Here is a 25684-nt window from a genome sequence, read left to right as displayed (position 1 = left end):
TTGTGGGAAGGGAAAATAAGTACAATAGTAGTAGTTAAACTGTTGGAGAAAAATGTAGGTTCCTTCAGTCTGATAGATGGTATTTTTACGATTTTTTTGTGTGTGATGGAATTAATGTGTGCATTAATATGCCTATATGCCTACTATGACTTTTTTGTGTCACTGGTGATAGTGGGATCCATTCTAGTTGGGTGGATTTTTGATCATTTGCAGAGGTGTCACTGTCCTATGTGATTGAAAACCTGTACAACGTAAGAAAAGATGAATGATTGTTGCGAAGAGCTTCAAGAAAACTTTTCCTTCGTGGCTTCTTAACATCTTATACCAAGATGTTAGAAGAGCTATGCTAGGTGAGAACAGAAGCTCCGTTCCAGAATCCTGTTCAATGTAGGTAGCCAGACAAGCTTACCGCAAGACATAAGCCCGGTTTGTATTGAGATACCTAAACAGTTGACTTTCAGAAGCTCAGATTGGTATTTTATGCCATACTGTTCTTTATATGGACTAATATTGGATCGTTATGTAAATAAGTTTAATATGAATTTTCAGTGAAGCTAACAAAAAACTTGTTTATTATAAATCTAGCAAGGTGATTTAAATCTGGCATTCCAGAAATGGAATGAAATCATGGGTGTGTGTGTGTGTGTGTGTGTGTGTGGCAATGAACAAATGTAGGACACAATTTCTCTTCTATCGAGGTTCTAAATATTTTGAGTTTATTTCTTTTAATGTACCAATATAATATTTTCATCCCAAAGCTTAGATGTCTGCTTGTCAACCAAGGATTTTTTTTTTTAAAGGAAGTTTACATCTTCATTTTTCCGTGTGCTGTAGCAGTATTTGTAGCAGCAGAGGGCATTATATCCCTACAGTAAATCCTCTTGCATTATATCCCTACAGTAAATCCTCTTGCATAAATCACCTGCATACATTTACTCATATTGATTAGGATTTATCCTTGGAAGTAAAAATTTAAAGTGATGTAAAAATGGATCTAGTAGTTAGGATAACAGCCAATTTATGTGGCCCTTAGATATTTTAAATTTGTGGAAGGATCCATTTATACCTTTCTTTTTTTGCAGCTGTGTTGGAATACTGTAGGGGATTAAATGAATTTAGGCATTTACAATAAAACTTCTCAGCGTGAGGGGTCCTCAGCTGTTTTCTGCTATTAGGTACATTTGGAATTTTGGGAACATGAATGCTCTTAAAATGGCTACTGTGGGCTTTGTTTATTCAGAAAATAGCAGGAGAATACAGTACATTTAACAAAATGCTAACTCACTAGAGTTCTACCTGATATCCCCCTAGTTTATAACTCACAGAATAATATCTCCCACTTAACTTTAACCTGGCAGATGAGCATAGTGCTAAACAATCCAATGGGATCAACTGCCCATCATTTTTATTGGCTAAGAAAGCTGATGGATCCCATTTGGGGCATAGAAGCATTATTGAAGATAAAGATGATGCTAGATGTTGAAATTTTGCTTTGCAGCATGCCAGTTTCCTTTTTTTAAAAAAATCTAAAAATGGGATCTGGAGCCTGGTAGGTACCAAAGCAAGTATCTTGGACTTATTAGTGCCCTTCTGTGCCATGTTAGGGATCCTAAAGCCACCATATATGCTGTGTTGGGGTATGATTACATATACTCCAAATTTTTGTTATTTAATGGCTATAGGAAATGCTTAAATGCTTATATTTATTGCTATACCATTCCAATATTCAATTTGCAATGGAATTTAGCTAACATATTTGGTTTTTTTTTTTCTTCACTAAATCCCATTGTTCCCATTAGAGGTTCTGCCCAAATATATAATGGGTATTGTGATCCTGCAATGCATATGCTTGATTCTTGAAGTAGATCTTTAGTTTGTTAAAGTTCTGCATTTTATGCTGTCAAAACTATAGATGCTTTTTATATATTTTATTTAATATAATTACATTCTCTAGAGGAAATAAAAGCAACAGGGAACTATTAGAAGCTGCTGTGGGAAATGTCTCCTTGTCTTCTATGTGCTACATATTGTATTGCCATGGTTTTTAACAATGTTTATGGGATTGCATTTCAACATTATTGGCTCCCCAAGTATTTTTTCCTGAAGAAGAGAAGGCAGGAATCAAATATATTCCATTGAATGGATTTCTGTGTTCAGTGCACTGAGTTTTTCCTTCCTTTTAATTCCCTAATCTTTTATGCAGTGCATAAATGACCTGGGCAAGGTTACTGAAGAAATATTCTAGAATATTAACACTGGAGAGAAGATATTTATATTTGTCATTTTATAGCTGTAAGTTTATAAGATAGCAGTGATATGCAGCAATAAGCACTTTCAGTCCTTTGCATGTTAGTTTTATCTGTTATATCACTAGCATAGTGTTGAACTGAATATAAAATAATTTTCTTGTACTAATGAGAAGTATTATTGTATATGTGTTAACCTTGCTTTAAATCTGGAAAAGGAGGGTATGTGGTGGTAGATCACATTTTAATTAAATTTATGAAATAATTAACTATTAGCTAATAGTTACTATCCGGCAACAATAGTCTTTAGCTATAACTTCTTCCATCCTTCCCAGGTTGGTAAAATGAGTACTCAGATTGTTGGGGGTCAATATGCTGACTCTAAATCACTTAGAGAGGGTTGTAAAGCACTATGAAGTAGTATATAAGTCTAAGTGCTATTGCTATTCTTGTATGGTATGGGGGGATAACCTTGGGAGAAGGGGTAAAGAGATGCCCCTAGGAATAAGAGAGGGTATAGCCTGCAGCTGCATAATGGATGGAGCAAGACATTCAGAAGGAATCCACCTTAATTTTTCAAGTTGTGAAGGTGATGGCAGGGGAATCATACTTTCAGACTTGCAATATTTTGTTAATATAATTGTACAATAAAGTAGATTTGGCTTATTAGGTTGATTTTCCTGTCTGGTCTACCTAGTAAAGCTGACACTTCTGCACTAAGCAAGTGTTGTGATCCAGCCATTATTCTAAAATTGTCAGGCTTCACAACAGGATTCAACAGTAAATCACAGTTTTCCAGTCACTTAATCTCTTTATGAAAGCACATGGCTTGCCTTGGCAGAAGATTTTCAACATAAATAGATTAGGATCTTCGTTACAGATAAAATTTAATGAGATGAGGCAGTCATGCAGTTTAGGTCAGCAATTTAAAAGTTATTATTTGTTTAGGTCAGCAATTTAAAAGTTATTATTACACCCTCTCTTCATTTAGTGACTGTATGCTGATCCAGAAATTTTGCCATTAAGTGAAATGGTTGCTAAATGAACACATGCCTAAGAAACATTGAAAGATTATTGGTTGCTGCTGTCTTGTTGAGATACATTTATATCCTACTGTGTCTTGTGACTCGTCCTTTTTAACACTACTTTTTTTTTGGCCCCGTCAAAAGGCAGAGAGTTTGCTCAAACAAGCTATCTCTTCCTGAGCTGGTTTTCTCAGCAGCACAAAGCTTCTATAAAAGGTGTTAATCACAGGTTAATAAGCTTTAACTCTGTGACCTTAATTAGTTCATTAAAATTCTTCTTTTACTGCCTGAAACTGACCAGACCTTAATCTGTTTCACGTGAAAGCTTTTGTTGTCAGGTGCACAAAATTAGATTGTAAATGCACACATTAGTCAAAAAAATGAATTTTTATTACCATCATATTTGCAAAAGGTCGCTAACCGAGATAGTCACTAAACAAGGAGTGGTTGTATTGTATTACTAAATATCATTCTTGCCTTTGTTTTCCAGCAAGAAAAACAAATCTGGGTTTGGACTGATTACTAGGATGTCTTTAAATGGAGGCTTTTTGTTTTGTCACTTCTGATCTCTAAGTCAGGACAGTGGTTCCCCAAATTAATGGAGGGTTTTCATTTAAGGTACTGAAAAGAGTGTGTTTTGGGAGAAAGTATCTTAGACTATAGGGGAAATAGTGGGCTGGGTTCTTTGATCATCAGTAAGTTAAAGGCAACTGTTGTAACCCAGGCCCAAGTAGGTAGTAATAAACTCAGTCAGTAAAAAAACAAACAAACTTTATTCGAACAGTTGGGAATTACTTCATTCCCAGCATGTTCAACTCAAAGTAAAACAAATGCCTCCCAACACAAATTCCTCAGTTATCTTGCAAACCTTGGTCCAATTAGGCAAACTGCCAAAGGCTATTCTTGGCAAACATCCAGAAGCCACAAAAACAAAAACGTAGACAAAACAGAAGATGCAGCTACAATGTTGTTTTCCGGCAAAGCTGAAAAACCGGTACTTTTCTGTTATAACCCTTATGGATGGGGCCAATCATCTCTTGGCCCTACTCCCGAGTTGTCCTCTCTGCTTGAGCTGTTCTTGCCTTCTGGCAGCTCTTCTCATGCGTGCAGTAGGAACAGGCTTGTGTCTTGCCCGCTCTCACCGCAGCCGGGGTCTGCTTATCTGCTTCCGAACGCTGAAGAATGTCCTAGCATGCCTCCCGGCCCCAGCCCTGGCTCTATGCCCAGACAGGCTGAGGAGGGGGCATCTCCCGGCCCCAGCCCTGGCTCCATGCCCAGACAGGCTGAAGAAGAGCAAGTATCTCCAGCCCCCAGCTCTGGCTCCATGCCCAGGCAAACAGAGCAACTAGACCCCTCCCCCTCCTCCACAGCATGTGAGCCTGAGGAAGGTCAATTACCAACAGCTGCCGATTGGAGTGACCCTCGCGTCAGAAGACTTGATAGGCGGAGGCAACAGAAGGAAGGGAGGGGCAGGCCTGGATAAGTGCTGAGTCATGGAGCCACACCCCATGGCCTATATAAAGGATCTGCTTTCTGGCATTCTCTGAGTCAGGCAAAGTCTAAACATATCTTGCTGAAGTCACTTTCTGGTCTCCTGCCTGCCCTGAGGACTTTGCTAGGACTTTGGCAGAGCTGCAGAGGCACACCTGATTCGGATTTCCCGGCCGTCAGCGGAGGAGTGGGACACGACAAGGCTCCTCCTGTTCCTCTGCCTCACTACTATCAGTCTCTGGAGGCTCTGGAGTCCGCACCTCACTTCCTGATGGCCTTGGCCTCACCTCAGCCTCATCGCTGTCCGACTCCCTTGCTGGCTTCGTAGGCTGCTGACGGACCACAACAGCAACTGTAAAACTATCAGGCTTTGTTGGTGTGATTCACCTTGAGATGAGAATGTAAATGTTATTTACTCACCCTTGTTTTTCAAGGGTTTGTTGTATAGCAGAACTATACAACAAACAAATTAACCACACAGGTTGGATACATCTAACATCTATATATTATTAAAACTTCTGTTTCTGCAACCTTTAACTGGACAAAACAGTGCAACAGTGAAATTTGAGAAAGCTGTGCTTGCTTCAGGCTGCTGCAGCACTTACATCCTGCTGTATTTCCATGTTTCATGACAGATTCTGAGCCACTCTCCCAATTCCTGGCTCCCTTCCCCACCCCACAGTAGCCACTTACCTGCCTTCTGGGAAGGGAAGGGGGAAAGTGGGAAGGTGAGAAGGAAGAAACAGGGAAGGAGGAACCCCATGCACGTCAAACAATCCCAGGCCATGTCATCCTTTGCACATCAAACTCGCATCGCCCCTCCCATACACAGTCCCTAACCCATATGGCACCTCTCGCACATGTCCAAGCACTCCTAGGCACCATGAATCGATGTTCCCTTGCACCTCCCCAAACTATGCAACATCTCTCATATAACCCCATGACTCATGCAGCACCTGTTGTGCCTCTGCATATTCCTCCTGATCCCCCCTAGTACTTCTCATGCACCTCTGCAGAACCCTCCCCATTCCAGGGCCAGCAGGCAGCCACTTACTTGCCTGCTGGCCTTGGACTTGTTACTTTCTGCTGGGTTCCCCACTTACTTTTTCCCTGCAAGCACCCCACAATTCAAGTAATTAGGGAAGCTGGCAGAAATGGGAGAGAGGGAGGAATTAATTTCCAATATTTCCTGCCAGTTTCCTCCAAGCAAATTTAATGGGGAAGCCTGCAGGAAATCAGAAGTCACTTTGTTCCCCTTCCATCCTTCCTTCCTTCCTTCCTTCCTTCCTTCCTTCCTTCCTTCCTTCCTTCCTTCCTTCCTTCCTTCCTTCCTTTATTCTGTTCTTCTGTTTACGTAAGGAAATACATCTAAAATGACTCAATAGGGCACAGGTTGTCTAATACTAAACTAAAAAGTATTTGGTGACTTATGATCAGTATAAGACAATCTCAACAAACTGTTTCATTCATACCCCTCTCCTGCATTCAGTGACTGAACTTTGTAGTAAAAGGCTATTAAAATAAATACCTAAAGTAAGTAACTTTAGAAACTCTTTAAAAATTGTAAAGAGCAGCAAGCATTCATAGGAAACAGCATCTAATCACAGAATATTCATTGTTATCTTCTGTTCTTTGTCTACTACCACTGTCTGGTTGATTGGCTAGTCCATCTGGATCTGGAAATCCCACAGGATATTAGTTGTATTATTCTCCACAACATCCTGTGGGATCTCCCTTATGGACTGGAGGTGGATAGGTTCTAGCTCACACATTGTGCAGGTGTTCCTGTATTCTGTGCCAGCTACTTGATTGTATCATTCCATATGCAGTCTATTGCAGCCTGAGTCTTATAGCCTGCGACTATATATTGGACTGTTGCTGAGGCCACTCTGCAGTCTGCATTTTGGATTCTATCTAGTGTGGTAGACCCCTGTTTTATGGATCTGGTGCTGGGTGCCTGTTCTTGGGCTGCTAGGAACATTGCTTTAGTGCTGTCTTTTAATCCACTCCTTTTCCAAAGTCTGTTATTTCCACTATCTGTTGATGGTACTTTTCAGGTAGAGTCTTGTTTTGCAATGGTACTTCTGCTTCTTTTTCCTCCCATGTCTATAGCTGCTTCAGACATTATCTCAGTAGCTCACCTTTAACTGCCATCTTACTGATTTCTGAATGCTGTGTGTTTTATCCAGGACAGTGGCTCTGACACCAGACCTTGTCCTTTTTCTGGATGGTATATAGTCTCTGGGTGTTGGACTTGGGATAGAAACCTCCATACATTGTAATGATCTTCCAGATATTCTAATCAGCATCCTCCATGTCCTTCTTTGGTCAGTCACTATACCAGGAGAGTATCTGATGGCTGGCAAGATGTACATATTGATAGCATGAGTCTTGTTCTTCCCATTGAGCTACTTCAAGAACTGTCTTAACCTTTGGTAGTACTTGGAAATTGCTGCCTTCCTTGCCTCTTTCTTATACTTCTCATGTGACTGTGTAACCAAGGTACTTGTAATTGGTCTGTATGTCTGTCATCAGTCTTAACTACCTTTCCTGTCTTGATTACTATCTGTCCATACTTCTCCAGTCCAAATAACAACACTGTATAGATCTATGTCAGGTGTATCCGTGAGTCGATCTCTCGTTCACTCATAGCATATAGTTTGGTATCATCCATATAGAGGAGATAGCTGATGGTAGTTCCTTGTATTCATATCCATACTTATATTTTTATAGTATATTGTATATTGTGTATATAGCATTCCATAGAACAGGTGGGCAGTGTGCAAGTCATCTTGGACTAACTGTACTTGAAAAATAGGTGGCAGCTGCGGCAAGAAAGGCCTTAATACTCCTGCTATTGTTGCTGATAACTTGTATGCTGCCCAGTTATCAACATCTTTGGGCAGCTGTGTGTTGTGCCTTTTCCTGGACTAAGAGGCCCTATAGACAGTCACTTATGCTTTGGTTACCTTGGAATATACTATGTATGAGTCTGATCTTGAGACCATTTGTAAGTTGCAGTTGGTCCAGAATGTAGCAGTGTGGGTACTTAGGTTGCATCACAATATACCCATGTAACTCCACTACCCCTTGCATTGACAACCCCCCCCCCGAAGTAGGCTTACAAACAGAGTTCAAAATGCTGGTTGTCACCTTAAAGCTCTTCATAGCATAGAATTGGGTTACTTACAAGACTTTTTATCTCCAATTGAATCTATCTGTTCATGAGATCTGACCGAATGGGCATGTTCCAAGTCTCTTCTGTTAAAACAGCTTCTTCTGATGGAACTCAGAAAGTATGCCTCTTCTGTTGTAGTGCCTACCTTCTGGAACAACTCTCCCCCCTCCCCAGATTTAGATGGTCCCAATCTGTTGGTCAAACCGGTCAGTCCTAGAGGAGATCAACCCTGACTGCTCTTTAGAAGGCCAGATCCTGAAGATGAAACTCAAATACTTTGGCCACCTAATGAGAAGGAAGGACTCACTGGAGAAGAGCCTAATGCTGGGAAAGATTGAGGGCAAAAGAAGAAGGGGATGACAGAGAAGGAGGTGGCTGGATGGAGTCACTGAAGCAGTCGGAGTGAGCTTAAATGGACTCCAGAGGATGGTAGAGGACAGGAAGGCCTGGAGGAACGTTGTCCATGGGGTCGCAATGGTCAGACACGACTTCGCAACTAGCAACAACCATCTGTTGGCCTTCTATTTATCTAAATAAATAGAATGTTCTATGGAAAAAATATATCCTGTCAAATCTCTTTTATATGGGAATTAACAGGGCTGCAATTTTGTTCATTCCTTATAGCATCTCTGATTTAAATTAACCTGTTTTTCCCTGGATAATCCATATGTAAACAACATCCCTCCCCCATTGCAAACCTGTACACTTTTACAGTGCATTTGAAGTATCTGAATGTAGTTCAAACATTTCAGAGGTATAGGAAACCGACTGTATTCATTCCCCTTCAGGATTAAAGCTTCATGACTTTAATAGTTAATTATGGAATATATGAAATATGGAGGGTTTTTTCCTCTTCTTCTTCTTCTTCTGGGTTTCAGGAAAACTATGCATCATTTTTATTACCAAAAAGTAAAGGATTATTCTGACAGGTGGTGGAAATTAGCAGACAGTTTTGAAATTGCATTGTGTGACCAGGAATTGGATCTTATTTTAATTCATCTTTTCTCAACTAGTAAATGAGGTTAATGCCATACATATTCAACTGATATGGGTGAAGAAATTGATCAACATAGCTGGAGGGCAGCTTTAATTTATAGGTAAAGAGGCAGTGATAAATGGAAGCAATGTAGTGATGGTCACTAAATTCCTCAGCCATCAGGGCTTAAATAGTGTTAGTTGCTCATTAAAGGTATTGTCAGAATACAAAAATGGAATTGTGAAAGGAAATAGTCAACCAACCCCTTAATTATCAAAATACAGAAAATACTAATTATATGTTAATTAGTTTTTCTCTCAATGTACTGAAATTGTTACTTTTTGTATACCACAAATGGATAGTTATATCAACAATAAATAGGTTGTTTTAATAACTTTCTTGTACCTCCTGGGAAAACTGAATTCCAATTTTTAATATACAATAATGTTTCTCTAGCCTTTAGGAGATGAAAATTATTAAGTAGCTTTATTTTTTAAAAAAGATTTTATAGCAGCTTTGGGAAGAATTATTTCATCGTGCATCAATTATTTTTAATTGAACTGAATATTTTTCAGATTGCATTAAATGCCTCTCATTTAACTTTAACATTTAGAGTTTAAAGAATTTTATCCAAAAAAATGGTGTAATTGCACCCCAGAATAGTTAAGAATGCTTTAAAGATGGTTGAACTTGTTTTAAATAGAAATTTTCTATTTCTTTCTTAATTTACATAAACAATTAAACTATGACATAATAAAAGATTGAACAAATAAATAATACATTGCAGATCAAAATGTATATTTGGTCATTTCTGGACAAGGAATGAAAGGAATGAATACAATAAAAAGATATATTGGGCATATAGCTTCATTTTCATTCTTTTATAGAGTTCATTCATATGAGATAAGTCTCTGTGTGCTTAAGTGAATCTTTTGTGCTGTGACAATCCAGTATTTGCTATGAAGTCAAAAATTATACTTTGCACTTCAAATCATAATTTGAAGTTTCATAATCATAATTTGAAGTTTCATTCACCAATGGGTTACATAGACATGCATGTTAGTAAATATAACGTATGTATATAGATAAACTTCTTACTGGCATAGATACATCTCATTTCTTAAGTGAAATACTGGTTTAAGAATGTGAAGAGATAATCTGCTTAACCTTTCTGTTGGAATAGTTTGACATGTGTAGAATTCTGGCTGTTAAATGAAAAAGGAATCCTATTCCAGATTTTGTTGGTTTGTAAAATCCAATCAGATTGTACACTTTCATATAATTCAGGCAAAATAGAAAGTCAGTGCAATGGGAAATTTCCTTTAATAGTAGTAGTCAGAAAATATATATCAGTGAGTTTGTTCAGAAATAAAAGGAATTACAGATTCTAAGGTTAATATTTCCTTGATGTACATTTATTACTTGACTCTAATCAAAGCTGTATGATAGCTTCAAAGGGGATTATATATATAAAAGATATATTAATTCCAGAAATTGAGAAGTATTTTGTAGAAAGTAGCTATTGGGCATATTCAGTAAAAAGCAGTCCAAAAAGGTGGTATAATTCAATTGTGCTTCACAGAATTGAAATGGATGTACTATATAAGGATCAGAATAAAATACCTAAGAGGATTGAACAACCTCTAATTGTTAGGTTGGATAGTGTAAAATAATGAAAATCAAGAAATATTTGTAAACATTGTCCCATCAATTTTCAAGATACTGAGACTCTTGACCCATGAGCAATTTTATCTAAGTTAAACAGTATATGATGTTTGCTAATTAATCTTTATCTTTTTTACTGGAAGGCAATGGAAAGTTGTACAAGATATGTCCTGTTTGGGTAATGTATTAAGAATTTATTCGCTATCTTTAATATCTGTTAATGGTCTTATTAAACAGGCAATGGTCATACTTATGACTGTATGACTGTAACTTTGTTGCTGGCAATCTTTATGATTTATATTGATATATTGACCATCATTTGTGTTGTAAATGTTGTACCTTGATGAATGTATCTTTTCTTTTATGTACACTGAGAGCATATGCACCAAGACAAATTCCTTGTGTGTCCAATCACACTTGGCCAATAAAAAATTCTATTCTATTCTATTCTATTCTATTCTATTCTATTCTATTCTATTCTATTCTATTCTATTCTATTCCATTCCATTCCATTCTATTCCATTCTATTCTATTCCATTCTATTCCATAGATAGATATTAATATGCTTTTAACCTTACTTTCAAGAGAATGTGCACAGTTGCTGACATTTACTGTATAAGTTTTCAGCAAGTAACCGAAACTTTTTTAGATTCAAAGGGATTATACCTTAAAGTGTGTAATCAATGAATTGTATGTTTGTTAAGTAAGAAGAAGAAACTATACAAAAATTTTAAAAGTGCTATTAACAAAATGTTTTCAGATTATCAAGTAACACTAACAAAGGGAACTCCAAAAAGCAATTAAGGACTGCACCTAAGAAACGAGTTTTTTTTTTTGAGAAGGTAGGTTGCATTAAATGGCTAAAAAGGTCCCTTTTGCTTCTAATTTCTTATTCAAAAAGTTTTTATTAGTCAAAAAAGGTTTATACAAATACATATCAGGTATGGTAAATTTTCATTTTTCTTATCTAAAATAAGAATTTTACTCAAATTTTTTAACACATACAACAGCCATAAGGCAAGCAGGTGACACGAAGTAGCAAAGTTTGCAAATTTTAAATACGTAATAAAGAAGAGTCAAGAATAAACAGAATATCGTACAAAAGAGAATAAGGAAAACCAACACAATCCCAAATATCTTTATCACTTCCTAGTTTTGGATCTCAGAACTCTGGGTTCAGCCTGACCCAACTCCAGGGCCGCAACAGCGGCAGCCGCTTCAGCCCCATGATCTATAACCTCCCCTTCTTCAATTCCTGGGTCATCTGATTCCAGGAAGGCTTTGTGTTCCTCCACATAGGCCGTAGCCTCCGCAATTGTACTAATTTTTTCGTAATGCCCTCCCGGAAAATCATCAATCCCTCTGGCATCAGCCATCTGAAGCCCACTCCTTCTGGTACAATTTGCTTGACAAAAAATAATATTTCTTTCTTTTTTCACGTACCTGTCTGGGAATCTGCCTCAGAATGGCTATCTCCCTGCCCCTGTAAATCAGTGCCCCACTCCTATGTTTTCTAAGAATTTCATCTCTCGTCTCTCTTCTCACAAATTTGACATGAACCTCTCTGGGAACTGCATGCGTGCGTGCATATTGCGAATTAACTCTATAAACTCGATCCACATCCCAATTCATGAAATCAACACTTCTCCCAAGAAATTCTCCCAACAATTTAGTCACAACATCTCTCAAGTCTTCTTGGTCCACTTCTTCCAAATTTTGAAACCTAAGGAAATAAGACATTTTATCCATCTGTAGTCCAAGCACAGCATTGCCTGTCGTCTCCTCTCTTTTCTGCACTGCCCGCATTTCACCCTCCAGACCTTCCACTTTCTGCTTGTTTTCTGCTGAGACTTGTTGAGTATCCTTTAAATCCTTTTGGATAGTCACAATTTCTTCTCTTATTTCCGTTTGGCCTCTTTGCAAATCATCCAGTTTCTTGTCCATATTGGATAACTTTTCCAGAATTCTCTCCATCTCTCCAGCAGTTGGTCTCTGACCTTTTGCCATTTGAAAAAAAAAAGAATCAAAATCCTCAGGCAAGCACAGTATCCTTGTAATTTCCTCCGGATCCACCAGGGGGCACTCACAGGAGCAACGAGTCCAGAGTACAGTTAGTCAACCAGGAAACCGAAGGGAAGTGATGTCATCAAAATTCTCATCCTTTTGCTTCTAATTTCATTTAATTTCTGCCACTGCTTTGCTGTAGTACCATCCTGTCATACAGTGGTGAAATCCAAATTTTTTTACTACCAGTTCTGTGGGCATGACTTGGGGGCATGGTGTGGCTTGGTGGGCGTGGCAGGGGAAGGATATTACAAAATCTCCATTCCCACCCTACTCAGGGGCCAGCCAGAGGTGGTATTTGCCGGTTCTCCAAACTACTCAAACTTTCCGCTACCGGTTCTCCAGAACCTGCTGGATTTCACCCCTGCTCTCCTACCTGAAGAATCAGGCCACTATGTTGGTCTACCTAGAAGCAACTATGAAAGTGGTGGTATAGTTAGTTATCGACTTGTGCCTAGGATTACAATTGTAAATTGTTGCGGTTGTTTAAGTGGGTCACCATGTGACTGGACCAAAGTTTATGACAATCTTTGTGGTAGTGATGGTTAAGTAAACATCACGGTGGTTAAGTGGATCCATTTCAGCAAATGGTTTTCTGGGTTTTTTTTGGCAGAAGCCAGAAGTAAACAGAAACTGACAAAAGTACTGAAAATTGCTGTCACATGATTGTGGAACACTGCAAATGCTGTTTGACAAGCACTAAAAATGGAATCACATGACCACAGGGGGTACAACCGTTGTAACTTAGAAATCCAATCATAAGTAGCTTTTGGGAGGGCCCTTGTAACTTCTAATGGTCGCTAACCCACTGATCGTAAGTTGACAACTACCTGTAGCTCTGACTATTTCTTAAAACTATCCCCCCCCCTCCGATTTTGATTTATGTATTGCCTGAATAGCATTTTAAGAAGTGCATTCTACATCTAGTTTAATTGAAATAAATTATTTAAATGCTTGAATGTGTGAATTACTTGTAGTTGATGCATGGATGAAAGTACAAAGTATATATTATTAAAACTGTAATTTGAGCATACTACGAAACATTTGTGGACCAGGATCTTACTATTGAAATATGGGTACATTTGACAGTTACGGCTTGAATCAGCTGAAAAGTGTGTGTGTGTGTGTGTGTGTGTGTGTGTGTGTGTGTGTGTGTGTAAAATGCTTGTATAATTGAACCTTGGCTTATTTTTTTTTCAAGAAATAGATCTCATAAAGGAACTAGGAATAAGTCAAGATTCTTAACCACATGCACAAGTTGAAACATGTAAACCACCAATGTACCTCTGCTGAAATAGTGGCTTCTTGTTTATACATAAATTATTTCTTCCTTAAAACAAATGAATAAATCACAGTAGGCCAAACACAAATCAGATATCTTTAGTTTTTGTGCAGACAAGGCCTATGGATGTGAAAAGAATCAACAGGGATCGTTTGTTTGACCTGGAGTAATTGGGTTATAATAACTTTTTATGCACTTTATATGAAAACTTCAATTCCATACTAATTGAAAACATTATTGGATGCTACCCACATGAACACTTAATTTTGTTTATTATACAATTGTAAGGAAAATCCTGATTTTAGTGTCTTCTTTTGGCTAGACTTTTTAATAAAATGTACTATATCTATCTTTAAAATGCTTAGCTAAGTTCACTACTAGCTCAGCTTTATTTTGTAGCAGCTAATGAAGCCATATTATGTTGTTCAGGCATTGTAGTTATTGAAATGTGTGTGTCCATTAACTGCAACGTTAGGCTGTGGGTGTAATTACTGTCTAGAGCCAATATCTTTGCAGAGCTGCATCTTCAGTGCTACAAAGCCATAAGCAACATTTGTAAAATAATATTGAAATACATCTAACAGATTGAAATGTTGCACTGTTTATATTTAGAAGATTGCCTTTAACTTGGTCCTGAGCAACAATATTATGTTTTTATTTATTTATGTATTTATTTGAGAGAGTTAGTATTTGCCCAGATAAAATAATCACACGGATACATGGAGTTATTACATGTGTGACACAGTTAATAAATCCTGATAACTTTAAAGGTAGTTAAGGGGCGGGGGGAGAGAGAGAGAAGGAAGGAAGGAAGGAAGGAAGGAAGGAAGGAAGGAAGGAAGGAAGGAAGGAAGGGAACTACTATCAGTAGAATATGTTTTATTTTAGTGGCCTGAGATTTTCCTTTGCTTTTATAGGCACAATCAGTTGGAAGCTATTTTGTATGAAACAGAGTTCTTGATGTAGTAGAGTAGATTAGAACAAGGAGACCAGGATTCTGTTCCTCAGTTGAATATGAATCTTCTTAGGTGACTTGGACCAGCTGCACACCGCCAAGCTAAACTGTGCCATAAAATTGTTACAATAATAAAAAAAGTGTGCATAGAGTGGAGGACAATGCAGTAGGATATACATTTCTATCCCCCCCCAATCTTTTTTGTAATTGTAGATAGCCTAGTAGAGATTCCTTTAAAGCACAGGTGTCAAACTCACGGTGTCACGTCATGTGACGTTTTGCCATTTGCAGAGATGGGGAGTGGGCTGCCAATTTGACACCCTTGCTTTAGGGCAGGGATGTCCAAACTTATATTATTATTATTATTATATATTATTTATAGCTCATGCTGGCTGGGGAATTCTGGGAGTTGAAGTCCACCACTCTTCAAGGGGCCAAGTTTGGAGACCCCTGCTTTAGGGTGTCTTACCTTGCCATTTCCTCAGGTTGTAGGTTCAGTTTTCTGAACAGTGTAAAGTATCTAGGATTTTACCATTCACTTGTGTTGATTATAGGGTGGGATATTTTGGAGACTGTATGGTGCCTCTGTTAGTATAAGGTCCCAATTCCAAGAAGTTTTCCCCTGTCTAATAAATACATTTAAGTGTTTTAGCACACCATTTGAAAATTGCTGCTGGAAATTCATTGCTTAAATAGTATTACAAATTATAATCATAGCAGCAATAACAACTATTCAATTGGCATGGAAACACCTTGCAGTAATATTTGGCTAATTTTGATGGCCTTTCTATGGCATTTTTTAAAAATAGGGAAATTTTAAGAAAATAGTATTCTTCCTACTCTTCTTGCCTACAATGGCAAACCATTCTCTTACCCAGAATATATAGAATTAACAAATCTGCTATCATTAAATTATCTACAATTCTTAATGTACAATTACTTCATACTAATTAATATTCCTTATTCTGAGTATTTATAGGTATGCCTTGACTTATGACCAGTTCCTGAAGTTATGGCCATTGTAGTCTGTGGTCACATAGTTAAAATTTAGGCTTGGCAGCCAGCCTGCGCTTATAACCACAGGTGTTTCAACTCTCCAGACCTACCTAGAATAGAATAATAGAGTTGGAAGGGACCTTGGAGGTCTTCTAGTCCAACCTCCTGCTTAGGCGGGAAATCCTACACCGCTTCAGACAAATGGTTATCCAACATCTTAAAAACTTCCAGTGTTGGAGCATTCACAACTTCTGGAGGCAAGTTGTTCCACTGATTAATTGTTCTAACCGTTAGGAAATTTCTCCTTAGTTCTAGGTTGCTTCTCTCCTTGATTAGTTTTCATCCATTGCTTCTTGTCCAATCCTCAGGTGCTTTGGAGAATAGCTTGACTCCCTCTTCTTTGTGGCAGCCCCTGAGATATTGGAATACTGACTGTGGGTTCATGATACACTGTTGATGTTTCCTGAGCAAGGTAGCTTTTGGCCATGCTGTTGGATCTCCCTGGGTAGATAGTTCTGGAGCTGATTGCTGCCCCATAAGGTAGGCTGGATATTTAAAAGGCCAGATAAGGGAGAATAGGCAGTTGTGGGGAATTGAAAGGGAGGCAGTCTTATATCTTGGAAAAACTAAGGCTCTGGGCTGGGAAGGATGAAGGCTGGAATGGCTTGGATTAGGTGGATCCTTAGCTAATTTTCATTGCTAGTGAAATTTGCTTAATAATGGCAACAGGGAGTACTGGGGTTGCTGTTGGTAAGGCATATAGTCATGTGATGTCATACACACGATTTAGCAGTGAAAATCCCAGTCCCAGTTGTGGTGGCAAGTCAAGGACTACCTGAACTTGTATTCAATGCATTCTTTCTATTTGGGATTTTAGCCTCCAGCTAAAGTGTCAGGAAGGGAGCTGCTCAGTTAAAGTGAGGGCATATCGAGGTTTTAGAGATAGCTGCCTTCTCTGAAACAGCACCTGCCTTGTGGAACAGCTCTTGCCTGAGTTTAATATCTTTTTTATCACTTGTTAGCTGGCCAGAATTATTTGACTAATTTGGATAGGCTCAGGGGCTAGGACATTGAGCTTGTCGATCGAAAGGTCGGCAGCTTAGCAGTTCGAATCCCTAATGCTGCCATGTAACGGGGTGAGCTCCCGTTACTTGTCCCAGCTTCTGCCAACCTAGCAGTTTCAAAAGCACATAAAAATGCAAGTAGAAAAAATAGGGACCACCTTTGGTGGGAAGGTAACCGTGCGCCTTTGGCGTTGAGTCATGCCGGCCACATGACCACGGAGACCTCTTCGGACAGACTTTCTTCGGCTTTGAAACGAGATGAGCACCGCCCCCTAGAGTCGGCAACGACTAGCACGTATGTGCGAGGGGAACCTTTATAAATGTAGGAGAAGGAATGGCAGAACTTGGGAGCAGAGTGAAAAGGGGGGATCAGCCTGGAATCTTTATGTAGCCATTATGTAGCCATATGAACTATATCTAACCCTTCTTGAGTGCCATTGGCCTTTATCTAACTCTAACCAAGTGTTGATTGTTAGTTGAGAAGATTCCTGTGCATATAGGCATGAGCAATAGATCCATTTAATTAAATCTTCATAAACCGAGGAGTTTAACGGTTATCTATACGACAAAATCGTTCAGCTTCGGGACGGACTGGATCAAAATTGGGTAGATCCAGGCGAGGGTTCCGAGACCCGTCTTGTTGAGGTGGTTTGGGATGACTTTGATCCTGTGACTCCCGAGGACATGGACAGGTTGCTGGGTAGGCTGAACGCCACCACATGTTTACTGGATCCGTGCCCCTCCTGGTTAGTACTGGCTACTCAGGAGGTGACACGAGGCTGGCTCCAGGGGATTACAAATGCTTCTTTGCGGGAGGGGGTCTTTCCTGCGGCCTTGAAAGAGGCGGTGGTGAGACCCCTCCTCAAGAAGCCTTCCCTGGACCCAGCTGTTTTAGGGAACTACCGGCCAGTCTCCAATCTTCGCTTCACGGCGAAGGTTGTAGAGAGTGTGGTGGCATGTCAGCTACCCCAGTACCTGGATGAAGCTGTCTTTCTAGACCCGTTTCAGTCCGGCTTCCGGCCCGGATACAGTACGGAGACAGCTTTGGTCGCACTGGTGGATGATCTCTGGAGGGCCAGGGATAGGGGTTACTCCTCTGCCCTGGTCCTATTAGACCTCTCAGCGGCTTTTGATACCATCGACCATGGTATCCTGCTGCGCCGGTTGGAGGGGTTGGGAGTGGGAGGCACCGTTTATCGGTGGTTCTCCTCCTACCTCTCTGACTGGACGCAGACGGTGTTGACAGGGGGGCAGAGATCGACTCCAAGGTGCCTCATGTGTGGGGTGCCGCAGGGGTCGATTCTCTCACCCCTCCTGTTCAACATCTATATGAAGCCGCTGGGTGAGATCATCAGTGGCTTTGGGGTGAGATACCAACTGTACGCTGATGATACTCAGCTGTACTTTTCCACCCCGGGCCACCCCAGTGAAGCTGTTGAAGTGCTGTCCCGGAGTTTGGAAGCCGTACGGGTCTGGATGGGGAGGAACAGGCTCAAACTTAATCCCTCCAAGACGGAGTGGCTGTGGATGCCGGCACCTCGGTACAGTCAGCTGCAGATGCGGCTGTCTGTCGGGGGTGAGTCATTGGCCCCGATGGAGAAGGTACGCAACTTGGGCGTGCTCCTGGATGGTCGGTTGTCCTTTGAAGATCATTTGGCGATCGTCTCCAGGAGAGCTTTTTATCAGGTTCGCCTGATCCGCCAGTTGCGTCCCTTCCTGGACCGGGATGCCTTATGCACAGTCACTCATGCTCTCGTTACCTCTCGCCTGGACTATTGCAATGCTCTCTACATGGGGCTCCCCTTGAAGAGCACCCGGAGACTTCAGCTAGTTCAGAACGCGGCTGTGCGGGTTATTGAGGGAGCGGTTCGGAGCTCCCACATAACACCTATCCTGCGCAGACTGCACTGGCTACCTGTCGTTTTTCGGGTGCGCTTCAAGGTATTGGTTACCACCTTTAAAGCGCTCCATGGCCTAGGACCGGGCTATCTACGGGACCGTCTACTGCCGGCCTCTATCTCCCATCGTCCGGTGCGCTCCCACAGAGAGGGACTCCTCAGGGTGCCGTCAGCCAAACAGTGTCGACTGGCGGCCCCCAGGGGGAGGGCCTTCTCTGTGGGGGCTCCGACCCTGTGGAACGAACTTCCCCTCGGACTTCGACAATTACCTGACCTTAGGACCTTTCGCCGCGAACTTAAAACTTATTTATTTCGCATGGCTGGACTAGCTTGATTTTTACCTTTGAATTTTAATTGAATTTGATGGGTTTTTAAAGTTTTGTAATTTTATGGGGGAGTGTGTTATTTTAACATTTGGGCAAATTTAAATTAGTTTTTTAAGGGATGTTTTTAACTATTGTGTATATCTGTATTTTATCTGCCTGTTCACCACCCTGAGTCCTTTGGGAGAAGGGCGGTATACAAATTAAAATATTCATTCATTCATTCATTCAAGTGGATCTAGTCTTTCACATCGGACCATCAATTTCCTAAAACAAGTAAATAAATAATGAAAGTCTCCAAGCCTCTTGTCTGCAACCTATGCAATCTTTTCTGATCATAACTGTTGAAAACTGATGACAAGAATTCCATTGTTGTGAGGTGATAAATAGATGAAAATTACTATAGAAAACTATTTTTGATGGGATTTTGAACTTTTAACAGAGATCTAAAACTTTTCTCCTTAATCCAGGAAAAATACAGAAAAATTCAGGACCCATTAATTGGTATGCCGTAAACCCGCACCGTTTTTCCTCATCATTGTGCCCACTACTATTTTGGGCCAATTAAGTGAAGGCAGCACCCATCCGTGGCTGAAAGGATAATTTTTTAGTCTAAACACATGGCTTTAATTTGTGAAATAATTATATATATCATGTGTTTGCTTACCATAAGCTGTGAAAAAAGTTGTACATTTGCTTTACAAACATGTGTATTTAATGTTCAGGTGTACTAAATGGAACAGAGTAGAATCTAATAAACAGCTCATTTTAATGTAAATGTAAAAAGGTTATGGTATCAAGTTGTATTCTGCTCAAATTACAGAACATTACTTTCAATCATCAAAGACATCCATTAAACATTCATGAGCAATAACTACAGATTTTAGCAAAACCATATTTTCAGCAAAAATTTGTTATTACTTTATTACTTGGTAATTTACTCCGTTGACAGCGCTGTACATGCATGTATAGATGAGAAAAATGAGTAATTTCTTAGTTATGGAAAATCAACTAATAAAACACATAATGGGTAATGGTGATCAATATAAGTGGGCCCATCAGGTATTGACCATAGTATATAGAAGATTGCAACTTGGAACATAGGAGAAGCAAATGATATTAATTAACAGTGAAGAGAAAAGAGTCATGAATTAATTAATAAAGTGAGAGAAAAATAGGTGTATTTAGACTTTCATCAGAGATATGGCAAACTAAAGATGTCTCTGCGAAAGTGGAACTGATGATCATGGCAAAAACAAAAAGTTTGAATACATCAGATCCTTGGAAGCTCTCCGGATAAGGATGGGACAGGTGACTGCCTACATGTCCTCCAGAAGACTTCCTCACAAGGAAGCTTATCCTTCTCATCTTCTCTACTACCTTCTGTTATCATTATTATGATTATATTACTTTGTTATTTGTACGTATACTGAGAGCTTATGCACTGGGGACAAATTCATTGTGTGTCCAATCACACTTGGCCAATAAATCCTGTTCTGTTCTGTTCTGTTCTGTTCTGTTCCGTCCCGTCTCGTCCCACTCCACCCTACTCTACCCTACCCTATCCTACCCTACCCATTCATATTCATGTACTTCAAGGTACAAGGTACATATAAATTACAAGAAAAGCTTTCTACTTTTCATCACAACTCACGATTTTGGGGGGGAACTTAATTGATTCAATGACAAGGTGATTAGAACATTAATACCATCTGCTGCATGACTGTCAGGGCTTAAAAGCTCACAGAAAATGTACTTAAAAGTACTTTGGCATGAATGATAAATCTCAGTTAACAATCTCAGTAATATTGTAATTCATAAGAAAAAATGCCTTTCATTCAACAATCTTGATACTAAATAGTATTGCTAAACATCTTCAGTATTTGTAAATGTAGTGTCTTATATTATGCCATTTTTATTGGACTAGAAATAAGGTTAGCATTTATGAACTATCATCAAAGAAGATGATACTTAAATCAATTACTGCTTTTTTATTATTTTTGTGGCCTAGAATTATTAGTGAAATACTGTCTATTGATTTTCATTCAATGGATGGATTGCATACATATTTCTGTATTGATCTGTGTGAGAATAGCATTTTGAAACTACTTTTGCTGAGTGATACTTTTGAACAAAGCGAGTGAGCCAAGATAATTTTAGAAAGTAGATCTTGATATATGAATTCAAATGCTGAACACTTTTATTTATGAATTTGTAGCTTTAACATAAACTATTGAAGAATCAGTGCAACATTAATTCATGTTTTTAATGCTTGATACAGAGCTGCTGTTTTCTTTAAAGGATGAATGGTTGTACACTGTAATTTGCATGAATTCTTTGGACATACTGATGTGATAAATCTTAATGGGATTGATGCTGATGCTCTTCAGAAGCATGCCCATGGAAGCACATTCAGTTCCTCATTTTTAGGTGGCATTAATAACCAAGAATTTTGATTATATTGTAGCACAAACTGAGTCTGTGGAAAAAATCGGCAGTTTCATTAACTTGCTTCCTAAGATTATATTTAGAAATGCCTTTGACAGAAGAGACATTTGTTATTTGCATAGAAATACTATTATGAATTGGTGGAAGGATATTAAAGGTAAAGGTTTCCATGTCAATTGTGTTCGACTCTAGGGTGCAGTGCTCATCTCCATTTCTTGGCTGAGGGAGCCAATGTTATCTAAAGACAATTTCTGTGGTCAATTGGCCAGCATAGCTATATGCCAAAGATGCACAGAATGCTGATATTTTCCCACTGAAGTAGTACCTATTAATCTACTTGCATTTGCATGCTTTCCAACTGCTAGGTAGGCAGGAGCTAAAACAAGTAACGGGAGCTCACCCCATTGAGTAGAGCTTGGGCCTCAAACCTGGACAACTCTGTCAGCTCTCCAGCTGGCAAGCTCAGCATATTTATAATGGCTGAGCCATCGTGCCATGGAAGCATATTACATTTAGTTATATCTCTGTAGCTAAAGTTATATCAACTGATTAAATCATTCTAACGTGATCATATGTTTTTTAACCACTGTTGATATTTAAATTTGCATATGATAAAAGAACTAATTTATGCATGCCTTCTTAAACTTCTTGCTGTTCTCTGGTGAGTGATTGAAATACTGCAGAAGAGAAGCATGCCCTGAATTAGTTTCAGTTCCATCAGTAACAATTGATCATCCTTAAGTAATCAGCTAATAACAAACCTTGATTCAGACGTAAGTGCAGTTCAGAAGATCTTCAGATATACAGGCACAGAATCGTAATCTAATACTAACAACCCTAATTTTTTTTTGGTCCAGATATAAATAGATACAGCTTTTTCATCCATTAAAAGGCAAATGCATCTACTACCACTGTGCTTTCTTTCTATCTTTGTTTCTGTTTTATTGCACAGAAGATTGCCCATCTTTCAGTGAAGATATATTGCAAACCAGTCCATCTTGGGTTTGCGCTCCATGCTTGGGAGATTTTGGTTCATCTTTTGGTCCATGTGGCAGATGGGGCAAGTCTATCTTTCAGGGTGTTTTTCAACATGGAAAGGTAAGATAGCAAGGAGAAGGTCATTAGAGGTTGATGAACATATTGATATGCTTTCACAGCTGCTAAGATCTATGGTTAAACTGTTGGCCAGTTTATAATTTTTCAATTGGCAATTACTTAAAAGTTAAATTTAATAGATGTTTTGCACTTAGAGTGAGAGCATGTTCATATTTCAAGGACATTTTCATGTCCTTTGAAACTTTTAAAGTGTAAATTTTCCAGGAAATTTCATCTGCAGTAAAGTTAACCATCAGTGCCAGCTTCTATCATGTGGTACATTTTCTCAGGATCTAGATGTCTTTCTTGACCCCAGAGATTTCCTGAGTATAAGTAGTCTTCAATTACAATGATAATTGAATCAGAATTTCTATCACTAAGAGGTAGTCATAAAGCATGAGATCATGTGACTGTGTGGCTTCGCAATGGCATTTCTGTTGCTGTTGTTAAAGTGTGCATTTCATGCTGTTGTTAAGTGAGACATTAGGGGTCACCATTTGCAGCCTCCTGTTAGCGTCCACATTGATTGGACTTGTTGGAATCCAGCAATGAATATTGCAAGAGGCAATCATGGGAGCCTGCAATGTACAGTAATTGGGAGCTGGTTGCTAAATGCCCCAAGTTTTTCCAAAAAATAAAAACTATACAGATTTTTATTTAAAAGATAAGATATATTATTTTATAAAATAATATAAAAGTGAAAGAAAAAGAAAAAATAATAAAGAAGTAGCTTCTAATCTTAACAGCAGTCACAAGTAGATTTATATTTTATCCTCTGTCTAAAGTTACATCAAATTTTCCTTCTTTCCACAATTTACACTTTCTAGTCATTAAATCCAAAAATAATCAGTCCCCCCCACTTTTCAGCAAAAAAGGGATTTCCAGTTACAAATAAATACAGTAATTGTTCTTTCTCTAAGCAAAGAAATTAATTTTGTTTTAAACAAGTTACAATCTCTGCTAGTTCTGTTAACTTCACCAGTCATTTCTCCACTATGGGTATTTCAGAATCTTTCCATTTTTCTGCAGTTATCTAGCATATATAATCTAGTGATTATATATGAAAATAATCTTCCATGGCTTTTTTCCTAGTTGATGTTCATTAGACAACAACAACAAAAAAATTTCTGGTTTCAATTGAATCTTAGTCTTCAAAATTCTTTGTATTACTATATGTCTGTGATGGCAAACATAGGGCATGCGTGCCCGAAGTGGCATACAGAACCATCTCTCCAGGCATGCAAGCCGTCGTCTGTTGCTCTTCTGGGTTCTGGTGTCCCGGCCAACTGGTCTTCAAGTGCGCGGGAGTGCCGGAAACTGGAAGAGCAGCTGCCCGGTGCGCATGCTGGGAAGATGATTTTCTGGTTTCCGGTGCGTGCATGCGCACCGGCCAACTGGTCTTCGCATACACACCAAAAACTGGAAGATAATCTTCCCAGCGCACACATGCGCACCAGGCGGCTGCTCTTCTGGTTTCCGGCATGCGCGCACTCCCGTTTCGACACTTGTTGCCAGAAAGGTTCACCAATACTGATACATGTATTTGAGCAGAAATTTTTCTGTCTTCAGTCTACCAAACATGATAAAATAATCCTTCATGTTATCCACATTTCCAACATAAACCTGAGTATTTTTATATATGCTAGATAAAATTTTGGAGTCATGCACCAGTGGCACAATCATTTTATAAAAATTATTTTAGGTTAGAACATAATGTGAATTTCAGTTCTTTCAATCACATGTTTTTTATTTTTCCAACAATAGGTTATGTCCAAAATTCTTAGCTCAATTTTTGGATGCAATTCTTAATCTGATATTAAATATTAAATTTATTATTTTTCCTAACCCCACCATCAATGTCTATTAATTTTAAGCAATGCTATAATGCATTGTTTACAGCTAAAATAGTCTTAGAGGAAGCATTCCTGCTTGTGTGATCAAATAGAAGAATACTTACAAGAGGACATCTTTTGTTCCATTTATACTCACACTTTAAAAATTCATTAATCACTTAGAGCAGTGATGGCGAACCTTTTAGAGGCCAAGTGCCCAAACTGCAACCCAAAACCCACTTATTTATCGCAAAGTGCCAACACGGCAACTTAACCTGAATAATGAGGTTTTACTACCTAAAATAATGATAAACAACGCTGAGTTCAGCTAATTGTTCTAAGAAAAACGTGATAAATACACTTTTATGCCCCTTCATTTTTTTCCTGGTTTTGAAATATTACATTTAGCAACAATAAAAAAGAAAAACTTTTGTAATATTTATCTCTTTTTCTCTCCCTCTTTCCTTCTCTCTTTCGCTCTCTGTTTCTCTCCCTGTCTCTCTCTTTACCTCCCTCTCTCTCCCCCCTCTGTCTTTCTCTCTCTTTCTCTTTCCCTCCCTCCCTCTCTTTCCCTTCCCCTCTGTCTTTCTGCCTCTCTCTCTCTCTTTCCCTGCCTTTCTCTCTTTTCCTCCCTCCCTCTCTTTATCTCTTTCTCTGGTTCATCTATCTGTTATCTCCCCCCCTCTCTCCCCTCTTGTTTCTCTCCCGCACCCCAGTGGAGGAACCCCTGAACTGGTGCAGGGTGGTGGGAATGGCGTCCAAAGGCTGACAAGCCCAGGAGCAGCGTGCCCATGCACAGCTGGCTGGTGGGGAGGCGGGGCATCCCAACACAGGCAGCTTTGCAGGAAAAGAAACTTTTTTTTTGACAAGCCGTGACGACACAGGGTCGCATTGTGGCTCTGCGTCTTAATGTGCTTCAGGAGGAGGACGGGACTCCGTCTCCCCCATTGTGAAGCGTGCGAGTGAAAAAGTGCACTCAGTCAATTCCAACTTCGCGAGAACTTTTTCTTTTGCAAGAAGTTGGAATTGATTGAGTGAAACGTGATGGAGAAACAAGATTGGAGCTGGCTGGGGCGACTGCGTGGGTGCCCACAGAGAGGGATCTGCGTGTCACATCTGGCACACGTGCCATAGGTTCGCCATCAT

At 39.3% G+C, this 25684-nt stretch overlaps 1 protein-coding gene across 3 annotated transcripts in view; it reads left to right on the top strand.

Moving 5' to 3' along the window:
• Positions 1-25684, top strand: part of RANBP17 (RAN binding protein 17) — a 225166-nt gene that overhangs the window by 38381 nt on the left and 161101 nt on the right. The gene's annotated exons all lie outside the window — the stretch shown is intronic.

Source organism: Ahaetulla prasina, chromosome 1 (assembly GCF_028640845.1).
Source record: "Ahaetulla prasina isolate Xishuangbanna chromosome 1, ASM2864084v1, whole genome shotgun sequence".
Classification (NCBI taxonomy): domain Eukaryota; kingdom Metazoa; phylum Chordata; class Lepidosauria; order Squamata; family Colubridae; genus Ahaetulla; species Ahaetulla prasina.
This window is presented reverse-complemented; position numbering and strand designations above follow the sequence as displayed.